Genomic DNA, 12,017 nt, shown 5'->3' with positions numbered 1-12,017 from the left:
AAAATTTTTGTTGTTTTAAAAAAAAATCTCTACCTCAATAAAGCAGAATCAACTCTCTATTCTGAATATTTATTTTCTTTTAATTAATTGTCATAACTGACGGTGCCTCTGTAATGTTACATTAATTCCACCATTCTCTTTTTATAGCTGGGGGGAAATATGAAGTGATATAGTGAAAAACTACAGAAAGCCCTTACAGGAATGTAAATGTGTGCCAGATCAGCCTGTGTAAATCATACACTGGCATGAACTGCTGTGAAGGAGGAAGAACATTTATTTGCTTTTAAACCAGCCTGTGTCGTGCAGAGTCTGGGGTCATCTCAGTCTCCCAGTTATCATGATTCAGGGCACGCAGTTGGATGATGGGAAATTTTTGGTGTATTAGTGCCAAAGGTATTTTAGAAGAGATTACCGCATTGTCAGGCTAAATTTGCCGTGGGCATTAGTGGTTTACCTTGGTCTTTCCTATCCTGGCAGGAGTGTTTTGACAACTTAGCTCTTAAAAGAGACTGTCCTCAGAGTCTGCCAGTGAGATTGAACTGCTTGATGAGATAAATATGGAAATACGTGTCTTGAGGACCCAGATTTTGGGTTTCTGATGTCTCAGCTAACAGTCCTGTCAGTGCTTGAACAGATTTATGTGTGCATGCTGCCAGAGGCCAGTTCCTTGGTGGCACTTACGTAATTCTGAGTCAGTGAGAACTAAATGGTCAATTTAAAATAAATGCTCGTGTTTCAGATCTACGTGTTTGAGATTACATATGTAATGTGGATGCACTGGTTTCCATGGGCTCACCTCCAATTTAAGCATGTTAATATGTATTTTATTTTGGGCCACGTAGTTAGCAAATTTTAGTTGTGGAAGCTCATAGATTAGAGGCTTGGACTATCTATTTAGCAAATAAACGTTGCAGTTAAGGTACATTATAGGAAATCAGAACAGGTTCACTGAAACACATAATGAACAAATTCTGTCTTACTGCTTTGTCTCATTTTTCCATTTGATTTTGATTTTTATCTTCATGTTTGAAATTCCTTCTCAATCCTTTTGCAGGAGGGAAGTGCCCTTTCTCCATTCCCTCCTGAACATATTACATTCTTTGTGAGGCCCTGGCACTAGTCTAAGTAAAAGGTTAAATGTTTTGTAAAAGCACAGAGTAAGATAAGAGTCTTTGTTTAAGATCTTATGTTTTTTCTGTCTGTTTAGATTGTGAGTGTTGCTGGTTGAAAGCCTTTTGTATTATGTAGCGACAAAACATAGGATTTAGCATTTAAAAATTATAATAGATCATATGTGTGCAAATATACACACACAACTTATATTTAATCTTTGTCCTATTTGCTGAATTGACAGCCTTGGAAGACGGACATTGTAGTTCCTAGGCTTATTTTCTGTTGGAAGTGTAACCAGAAGCAATGCTGTGACAAAAGGTGATCGCCTGTGGATGTCAGAAGAGATTCTCAGTAAAATGCTACCATGTGAAACACCTAAATGCCAAAATACAGAGTTGTAAGGTACAGAGAGATGCAGGAGAAAGCTTGTAAGAGACTAGTATGTGCTTTTGGATGTAGCTGGGGCTGCAAAAGGTAAATCAGCCCCAGGACAAAGGTAATTTGTAATGGTATTACGGAAGATTATTTCTATTTCTCTGCAGTGCCATTGCTGAGCCTCTTCAGTTAGGAATTTTTAAGCCAAACCAGCTCACAGGTATTGACCAAAACAACACAAAACAAAAAACAAACAAACAAACAAAAACCCAACCAAAAAAACCTCACAAAAGCCCCACCTGCTTGTTTCCTTTGCATATGTGCCTTTGTCTTTTCCAGAACTCCTTAAATATTATGTATGGAAATCCTAGGAATTCTATTAGACAAAACAAAGAAGAGCAGGTCCAGTAACAGAACAGAGCTGGTTCTATTTACTGAGTCTAGTCTAAAGTAATGGAGTGAGATTTATAGTAGGAATATGTCCTGGTTTAGGGCAAATTTGAGAGAGAAGAGCAGAGGGAGCAGTGGGCTCACATTTTCCCCAGTCTTTCGTTTGTCCTCTACAGAAGCATTCTTATTTTCTTTGACATCCATTATCATCTTCAGTTCCAATTGGGCTTTAATTTTTGGGACCTTATCCCTGCATACCTGAACAATGTCTGTATTCCTCACAGGTTACCTGCCTTTGATTCCACCTCCTCTATTCTTTCTTTTTGTGTTTGAGTTTGGAGGTGCTCCTTGTTCACCTACAGAGGTCTCCTGGCATTTTTACCTGACTTCCTACACATGTTTCCTGGGCTCCCTCTTCCCTCCAGGGCCTTTTTCTACAGGGCTCCTGCAAAATTCCTCAAACAGACATATTTTGTCTTGTCTTCCTTGGGCAAAAAGGCTTGGATGTTAAAAGTAATGAATGATTCCTCCTGCACACAGCCAGCTCAGAGCTTCAAATGTTCCTGAAGAAACTTGGTGCTGTATCCACATGTGTAAAGGATGCATCTTCACAGCTGTGAGTGATAGGTCAGGAGCAGAGTGGTGTGGCAAAGCTGAGAACTGCTGCAGTGTCCTTCAGGGAGTTCTGAAACAGGGATCCCTCTCAGTAAAACTTGGCAGGTGACAATATTCTGAAGCAAGTGGTAATAGATAGGGAGTAAATGAAATGACTTATTATCCAGCTGGATCAGAAGGGGATGTCTATCTATAGAGCTGACTTGCTAGTTTATGAAATGTCAAAGTTTGGCATCTTTTACAGGACCTCAGATAAACTGGCATCAGTTATTTGAGATACTAGGATGAAAATTCTTACTCCTGTTGGGTTGAAAGCAGCTGAAAGCCCTTGACTTCAAAATTCACTAGGAATAGTTATTATTCAGGGCCAAACTCTTTTATAATCCCAGCTGGCCTGTCTGTATTTCATAGAATCAGAGAATGGCTTGGGTTGGATGGGATCTTAAAGATTAACCGATTCCAAAACCCTTGCCATGGGTTGGGACACCTTGCACTAGACTGACTTGCCCAGGGCTCCATCCAGCCTGGCCTTGAACACTCCCAGGGACTCCCATCCACAGCTTTTCTGGGCAACCTGCTTTAGTGCCTAACCACCTTCACACTGAAGAATTTCTTCCTAATCTAAACTTTCCCTCTCCAGTTTAAAGCCATTCCCCTTTGTCTTATCACTTCATGCCCTTAAAAAAGTCCCTCTTCAGCTCTCTTGCAGTCCCCTTCATGTACTGGAATGCTGTTCAATGGTACCTCTGGAACCTTCTCTTTTCCAGCCTGAACAACCCCAAATCTCTCAGCTTTTGCTCATAGGAGATTATTTGTTTAAAATGTATTTAAAAAAAAAACTAATATAAATGTTCCTTGGAATTTTTGTGCATACAATCATGTAAAATCAGAAAGTTATTTCTCTTTCATATTTATTCACTGATTTTGATCAAATGTTCCTGTGGCTCACTTTTTATCAAAGTGAAATATTTTTTGATAGTGAATTGTATTTTGGTTTCTATCTACTTTAACACCTTTTGTTTGTTAGTGAAGTGCTGATAAAAGCAATTTTTACACACCTTAAGAACTGCCAGAATGGTTTGCAGTGCAGGAAATAAAAATCAGTTGTTATCAATCTGCATCAGAAGCAGCAGTCTTGATTCAGTAGGCTTTTATTGAGGTGTAACTCGGCAGCAATTTGGAATTCCTCGTAGTTCACTGCTTGTGTAGTTATGTCCACTGACCTGCAGAAAATGTTTCTGACACAGTATAAAAAGTAAGAATCATATTGTTGAAGCTTGAGGGTCAATACTATATGTGGGTTTTTTTCTTACTGTGATATTACTACAAGGTGTAAGAATGTTGCTTTTTCAGTGTTAGCTCATATTGTGTGGGTGAAATCATTGCAGAATCATGGATTCTGTGCCTCTGAAGAAGGATAGAAGTGCCAAAAGTGAGGCAGAATAGAGTGGAGTAGCCCAATAAGTAAGTCCAGCGGTACAACCAACAGAAGGATGCACTGACTCAGTTATCTGTCTGTGTGTATCTCTTTAATTACTAAACATGTATTGCTCCATAAACATCAAAACCCTCAAATCCAGAAAAGGAGACTAAGAACAGCTAGTTTAAGTTGGGATAGTGTGATAATGTGCATATGAGACACTGGAGGGAAGGAGAATAAACACCATGTATAAATTATGTAGAGAAGACAAAAAGAGACCTTTGCACTACCAAAGGATGTTGAGACATTAATCAGAGTTAAAATCAATTCCAAATAGGAAATATATCTTGTTAGGTCTGTAGTATGTAGATTGCAAACACTTGCTGATAAGGAAAACCAGGCACTGTAAAAACAGAAAACAAAAGAGAAAAGATTGAGTGTAGGTAAATGTCATATGGATCAGAGTCATGAGACTAAAATATTTGGTGCCATAAAGTTTAGGCTTCTTGGCCTGGACTTGATTTTTGATCACCATCATGTATGGTCTGCTTCAACCTGTTTTTATGGAAGAGCCATTCTGAAATAGTAATCTTGTTATACTTGCAGTTGATGCACTTTTACAAAGAAAAAACCCATCTGTTTCCATAACAGACTACAGTGGAGTGTGGTTCTTAAAAGAAACTAAACTGCCAAGGAATAAGTTGTTGGTACAGGTTAGGAGAAAACGGTCTGTTCTCAAAGTGAAGGGTGACTATTAATGTACTTTCATGGAAATTTGAAGTATGAAACATATTTCTAAATTATTTGTTGAGAAAAAACCCTTAAAAAATCCAAGGTGGAAAGTGAGGCATGGAAGTTAGATGATGGTACAGCATTTTTGGGGTTCTAAAAATGAAAGCCTACTGTGAGCTGTAACACATGACTAGATAGTAAAAAGGGCAGGGGAATTGCAACCATTCTCTGTCTCAGCAACTCCTGAGATAAAGATTGCTGAAGAATGAGGAAATACCTTTGCATGCTTGTCCTGCCTGTTCTGCTGCTTTTTCCAGGCATTCACTATGGGCTGATTAAGGTGACAAGGGTATTGGCTAGGTGGATCTTTGATCTGTCTCACTGTATGGCTGTTCTACGGTCTCAAATCTGGTTCAGAAGGACAAACCAAAAAGCTGGTAAACCTGTTACATTCCTTTCCAAAATTTATAAAGGCTGAACTCAATGGAAGATTGGATGAGTACTTGAAGGAGGGATCCACTGGGAATAATAACATGGGCAAATCCTATCAGGCCAAGGACATAACTGAGCTGACAGCTGGGAGCACACCATATGTACTTGTGTTCTTCACTCGGTGGCCACTGCTGCAGGCAGTGTAGTGAGCGAGCTACACCCAAAGGTGAAACCTTTTATGAGCAATAAATTGTGTTTAGCAGCTTTGTTTTTAATTCCAGATATTAACTTCACTGTCTTTTGTACAGAGAAGCACAGGAGTATAACACAGTAGATAAATGACAGCAGATAGAAAACCAAAAGGTGGAAATCCCTGTGAAGTTCCCATTGTCACTTAACTTACCGTGACATTTGGTATGCCTACAATTATTGCTTTTACTCATGAAGGGATCAGAACTTGGAAACAGCAGTTATTGGGCTTTTTATGAATTCTATGGAGGAAGACTGTGAAAAGTATTGTGAGTGACTTCTAAGACTTTAAAGCTACTGGAAAAGTAATTTTGAGGAGTTCCGTGCAAATCCGGTGTACTGACCCACTGACTGCAAGTCTTGCCTCTATTTTCAAGAGGAAGGAAGAGTAATGAATGGTTGAAGAAGGACCTGAGTCTATACCAAGCACACATACCATTTACACTGACTAAGGAATACCATTCAGAAACACCAAGCAAAAAGTGGAAAGAAGGACACTGTCACAGTTGACCACATTCTTTCAGCAGTCCTTCCTTCCTGACTCACATTGTTGTTTGATAATGTGTTTGGAAAACAAGGACAGAAATGCGACATGATAATCTTTCCTATGACAATTGGATCTCTTAAAATGTTTTATGTTTGTATGAATCTGTTTGTTTGGTTTTTTTAAGTTAGTTCATAGCCACCATACTGCTGGGGTGATGCTGACTGTAATGGGGTGACTTTACCTTTAAGGTGGTTTTGAGAGCTAAGGAAGTTGAAGTTGCTGAGGACTGATGGGAGTCTTTTCTCCTGACCAATTATCGGTCATTACTGGGAATTGACAGCTGTTTTAACCATTGAAAAGTGGGATCAACTTGTGAACCCTACCTTAAGATGTAAAGTCAGGGCACTTGAGTTCTCTTTGTTTTCTGGCTGTGAAAGGTAACAGAGCTCCAGCTGGCCTCCCATTCTCTGCTCAGGCCATGCGGCCGGGCGGGGGCTGGGCTGGGCCCAGCGGCTCCCGGCCGGGAGATGGGGCCTGCGGGGCTTGCCCCGGGCTCTGGCCGGGCGAGGCCGGTTCCTGGTTAAGCTGCAGGTTTTGCCGTGATAGAATTCGCTAGAGACTGCCGAGTAAAGAAAAGAAAAAGCTCTTGACCTGCGGCAAGCAGAGACAGCGACCACACTTTCCAGAGCAGCTATGAAGAATCTTCTATCGAAGACAGCTCCAGCTCCTGCACCAGCAGAAGTCACAGAACCATCTACAAAAGCCTGGGCAAGATTTTAACCCTTTTATTACCCAGATGAGACTTGCAGATTAATCTTTTTATCCAGAGAAGAAAAAAGAGTGATCAACATGAAAAGAGACTTTATAAACTACCAGTGACAGGAAAGACAAGAAGCTTCAGAAAAGGTAGAGAATAAGGAGATGCTTTATAAGCTGAAATATTTTTCTGTTAAAGCTATGGAGATGGACAATAAAGTCCTGAAAGAACTCCTTTAATTCATGATAGAGTATGTAGGGAGGAATGGAGTGTTCAAAGTGTAGATTTTGAGTAAAAAGTAGAGTAATTGTGATACAGTGAAGTGCTGGAACAGAGTGAAGCGAAGATTTGAAGCCTTGGGAGGCAATGGAAAAAAAAACCTGTTTTCTAGTGAAGCTCACAGAGACAGATGAAGAAGACTTTTGCCTTTGAATAACTCATCCTTAAAATGCCATCCCTAGACTCATGGCCCATACACACCTCAGAGTGATGTGAAATGGGAGGAGTGAGCTCTGATGACAGGATTTCTGGGCAGCTGACATCAGGGAAATAGAAAACTATAGCAGAAGTAGTTTTCTTGTGAGAAACTCCATAGATTAACAGAAAGAGACTTCTGTTTCTCTACAAAGACTGATGAAAAGACTGTAACAGGAATTGGGACTGTTTTAACCACCAAAGTTCCAAAGTTTTTGTCTCTGTTGTCATGTGAACAAGAAAATGGTGGATAGTGGGGGATAAAAAGGTTTTTTTCTGGAAGTTTATTCTGGTGTTCTTATTATTGTAGTTTGTTAATAAACTTTCTTTATTCCTTTTAAGTTTTATGCCTGTTTTGCTCTTGTTCTAATCCATATCTCACAACAAGAAATAAGTAATTTTTTTAGTTACTGGTTTAAAACCACGACACTGACAAAAACTCACATTACCATATCCCGTAAGATTTCATTACTCCATTTCCAGCATAGTTTGTATTATGCAATTAAAATGCAATTAATTGGAGAACCAATTCCTAAAGCTAGCTTTTGTTACAGCACACAGTGCTGTAATCAGTGCTAGGGTCATGTGAGGGTACATCCACATGGATGGGTGCAGACAGTGAGAGGTTCACTCTGCCTGTGCCCTGAGCCAACCAGTGTAGCAGCTGTAGCTGTGATTTGTGTGCTGCTGAACCTGAGTTACCAAGGCTGGCTGCAAAGCAGGATACATTAGCTTGGGCTCAGAACTGTGCTAATGTGGCCACATGATTTCTGGAAAGAAGCTGATCTTATGTCCAGCTGGCTCAAAGCATGAATAGAGCAAAGAAATTACTGTCTCTGTGATGCAGGTCAGGAGATGAAGTGTGAAAGAATTTATCTATACTTTTATAGCTGCTGTGAATGAAATTTTCACTTCTATGTAAAAAAATAAACTCACTGCTGACAATTGTCTCATTTAGCTTGTGCTAAGCTCATGATATTTTCAGTATGTGTGAATGTATGCTTTTGACTTCCATATCAGGAGAGATTCTATTTTAAAAATAATAATTTTAATATGTTGGGGTTTTTTTCCCCTAGAAAAGCAGGTAGGCAAATTTTTTTAAAACCAAAGATCTATTACCTTTAAGGCTTGAAGACCTTATTATCCTTTATTACTTACATTTGCAGTGAAGCATAGCTGTTTTTTTCCCGGCAGCCAATCAAGAGGGAGATACAATTGTCATCTCAAATTCCAAATTGGACCTAGGCAGCTCTGGAGGGAGTTATTAGCTATCTGAAAATGCCTCAGCAGCACTTACTGCTGATGTGATATTTTATTTTTTTTTCCCCACAGAAATCTGCTCTTACAGGAGAATAATTTTTACTTTCTCACATGTATTTTCAAATGGTGGATAGACTAGAGGCACTTTATACAAGTCTATAATGAAAATGGAAAATACTGAATTCTGATGGCATTGAGTTTTTTAGCTGTTTATTTGCTGTCTTGGAGATTCTGAAGGCAAGTTGTTTACACTAAGGGTCATCTTTTACAGTCAGTAGCAACACATAAATACCCTTTACACATAATTAATTCAGGACTTTCTGTTCCTATTTCTGCTCTTACAAGTAGGTGTTGTATTTGTACTAGGTCCCCAGTGCATCACCTTTTAACGCCTTTTTTTGTAACTAATTTCATAACTTTTTATTGCAATTCTTGCATTCTGAGTAGCTTATACTGATTAAAATGAATGGTGACTGATGCTAAAGTACATTCATCTGAACATGTGCTACATGAGTTTTTCTAAAAGATTGCTATTAAGTACTGCTTAATCTGCCAGGGTCCTCATACTGTAATTGAGCATCAACTAGGAGATGAGAGAAGATGCCCATAAGTTTATATTGTCATATCTGTATTTTAATCCAATGTTTTTGCTTTATCCTCCTTAAAGGATTGAACATGACATCCAAATGGCAGACTTGAACATCTTAGCCATAAGGTCAATGGTTAACATCTATCAAGGGCTCAGAATCTCCCTGCAAAGAAGACTAACGGAAGCTTATGATGCCATTTAGATATACATGTTCTTACGAAAAACTAGCAGGTACCAATTTTAAGATGCAAAAATACTTTATTTCTGAAGAGGACAATTTTTCAGAAGGTATTATGGTAAAACCCAAAACTTTTTGTCTTTAAGTAATAGTTACATAACATTGTACACTTCCGTTTTTTCCCTTGTAGGAGGTAGAGAGTAACACCTTAGACTTGCTCTCCCTTACGTTCACTGTGTTAGAACACATAATGATGTGTAACTGGCACCATTTCAATTCCTTCAAGCTGATCCAGCCAGTACCGCTCTGGAAACCAGAAAAGGCAAGGCAAAGCATTACAAATACCCTTCTGTCATCTTCATTTTGGGAGCAATCCAGATGGAAAGATACTGCTGGAAAGACCAGCTTTGGACCAGTCTGGGCAAGGGATTGTGTGCTTGGCAAGAGCTACAGAATGGCCAGATCTGGCATTGCTAACAGGAGCAGTGGTCACTGCCAAAATCTCTCTTTTCCTTCAGTTTCTCTAATCATCTCAGAATTAACAGGCAACAGCCCTGAGTTTGTGACTAGACGCAACAAATAATTTCCTCTCTTTCTTTCTTCTATGCTATTCTAATCAGCTCTTTCCCCCATATTAGCAGATACACAAAATGACCAACAGTAAATGATAATGATTCATTTACTTGGCTTTTTCATTTATTTGGCTTTGCTGCTTCTCTGGAATTCCCAAATTACATTTTTTTTGTTTTAGGAAGTGTGCTCAAGAATTTTAGGAACTATAAAACTAATCCTAATCCAGCACTGAAACAAGAGATACTATGATGAGTATTTTCACTGCTAGAGACAACAAAAACTTCAAAAAATATTCAACTTCTACACTATTCAATCTTTACACTGGTGTCTTCACTCAGAAGAGGGTGAGTTGTTCAAATCTCTTGACCTGATTTAGAATATATATATATATTTATTCTTATGTAGCCTTAAGGTTGTCTCATCAAAAGAATACCCATAATATTGTGGATTTAGGGTAACTACCAATGAAGGATCCATGCACTCAAGCCTCTCCATGTTACCACCTTTTCTAACATTCTAGTTGCCACTGGTGCCTCTGTGAAATGAAGTAAATGTCATTATTTCCATACTGTATAACTGAAAAGACTTCCATGCACTTCCATTCCTGCATGGAGTCCTCATGACTCACTAGAAGCCCAAGTCTCAAGATGAAGACCTATAGGTCATGTCTCCTTCCCACTTGGTCCTTGAAGAGACAGTTTTCTGTCTTCCTATGTGGTTTCAGATTCCAGCAGATTTAAGTGTATTCCAGGCTACTTATCAGTACAGTAAAATCCTGCACTTTTTTTTTTTGTATGGCAACAGAACATCCTGCATGTGACATTCCTATTCTCCTCAGCATACAAGCAACCATTCCTCTGATTCCAATAGGGTCCCTGAGGGCCTGACTTTCAATCTTACCATTTCACCCCAGAATGCATTAAAATATATCTTTCTGCAGATGGATAGAGGTCCACTAAGAAACTGTATGGGGTGTATGGTTCCTGGAACAGAAACTTCCCACCAATGCTGTTTCAGAGCTCAGGCTCCACTGCTAGAGTGAAATTCGGTTAGATTTGCAGATAGAGCAATAAAAATAATTCCAAGTGCCTACAGAGTCTTAAACAATTTTGAAAAGAAAGGATTTCAAAACAGAAGAACTGCTACAAAAATGGTAGTCTAGAACTGCTTATTTTTTTTGTGTCATTTATAATTTCCCATATTAATATACATAAGTATATACCAGTGTGTATTTACTTTGTATCTAAAATGTTACACATGGAATACAGAGATTGTAAAAATTTATTGAATCACTATCACATCAACTGAAAAAACCTGAATATTTTGAGATATTCAGTATGGACTGAACATCTGTTTCTGTAACCATCTATTTTTTTGTCTATTAATTTGCCTTGACTACTACAAGAAATTGAGCTCAAGGAGACGGCAGTTACCCAAATTCAGTAAGAATACCTAGGATTACGATTCTTTAAAAAGGAGTTAAGATAGTTTTATTAAAGCTAGTTTAAATGTGATTTCAGTGTGTCTCTGGACTACTTGCTTTGTGAAAGATCAAACTGGATAGCTTTTTCGAGTAGTTGATTCATTTCTTACCAACTGCTTGACATAGTAACTTGAGCAGTTGAAACAAAATGCACTGGTTCAAAACTTCTTGTCTGCTGAGGCCTTCTGGGTGGTCTGCATAGTTTAAATATTTCAGGAATTAAGTATTTAAAAGATTACAATGTTAAGAGAGCAGGTAATCAGAAAATATATCTTTCTGTTATGTAGCAGCACACTAAATGGAAGAACTGAAAGGCACTGTTATATATAAACTGGTCAGCTTTTTCATGTCATGGCACTTAACAACAGAGTACAACTACAAATAAACTTTTTCCCATGCTTAAAACTAGAATATTAAAACCTATGAATTTACAGTTGTTTATCTAAAACCAGTGCAAGCACAGCTGAACCAATGAAATATTAACATTTAAACCAATATTAATCAAGAGCACAGACAATTACAACACTGGCTGTCTGTTTGCTTTACTGCTTTTACTAACCCCATCAGCTTCATGCTCAGTATCTTTCTGTTGTAGTTACTGTAGCCTCAGAAATTACACCCTGAAGCCTTTGCAGCTTTATCTTGTTGTTATGTATGCCAGCTTTCATTTCCCTAGCACAGTAGGGGAAAATATACCTTTTATTTATATATTTCTTTTATATTTGTTATATTTACATAATGTAATATTTCTGTATTTCTTTTATAATCATTAATATATTTATACTCATTCTATAAGGGGAATGAGTAATTTTCTTATTTTTCTGTCCTCTTTCTCTAAGCCCCCCCATATTTCACAAAAGTTTAGGGGAATAAATAAATCAGGCCTTTAT

This window comes from Poecile atricapillus, chromosome 3 (genome assembly GCF_030490865.1).
Source record: "Poecile atricapillus isolate bPoeAtr1 chromosome 3, bPoeAtr1.hap1, whole genome shotgun sequence".
In the NCBI taxonomy this organism is placed as follows: Eukaryota; Metazoa; Chordata; class Aves; order Passeriformes; family Paridae; genus Poecile; species Poecile atricapillus.
This window is presented reverse-complemented; position numbering follows the sequence as displayed.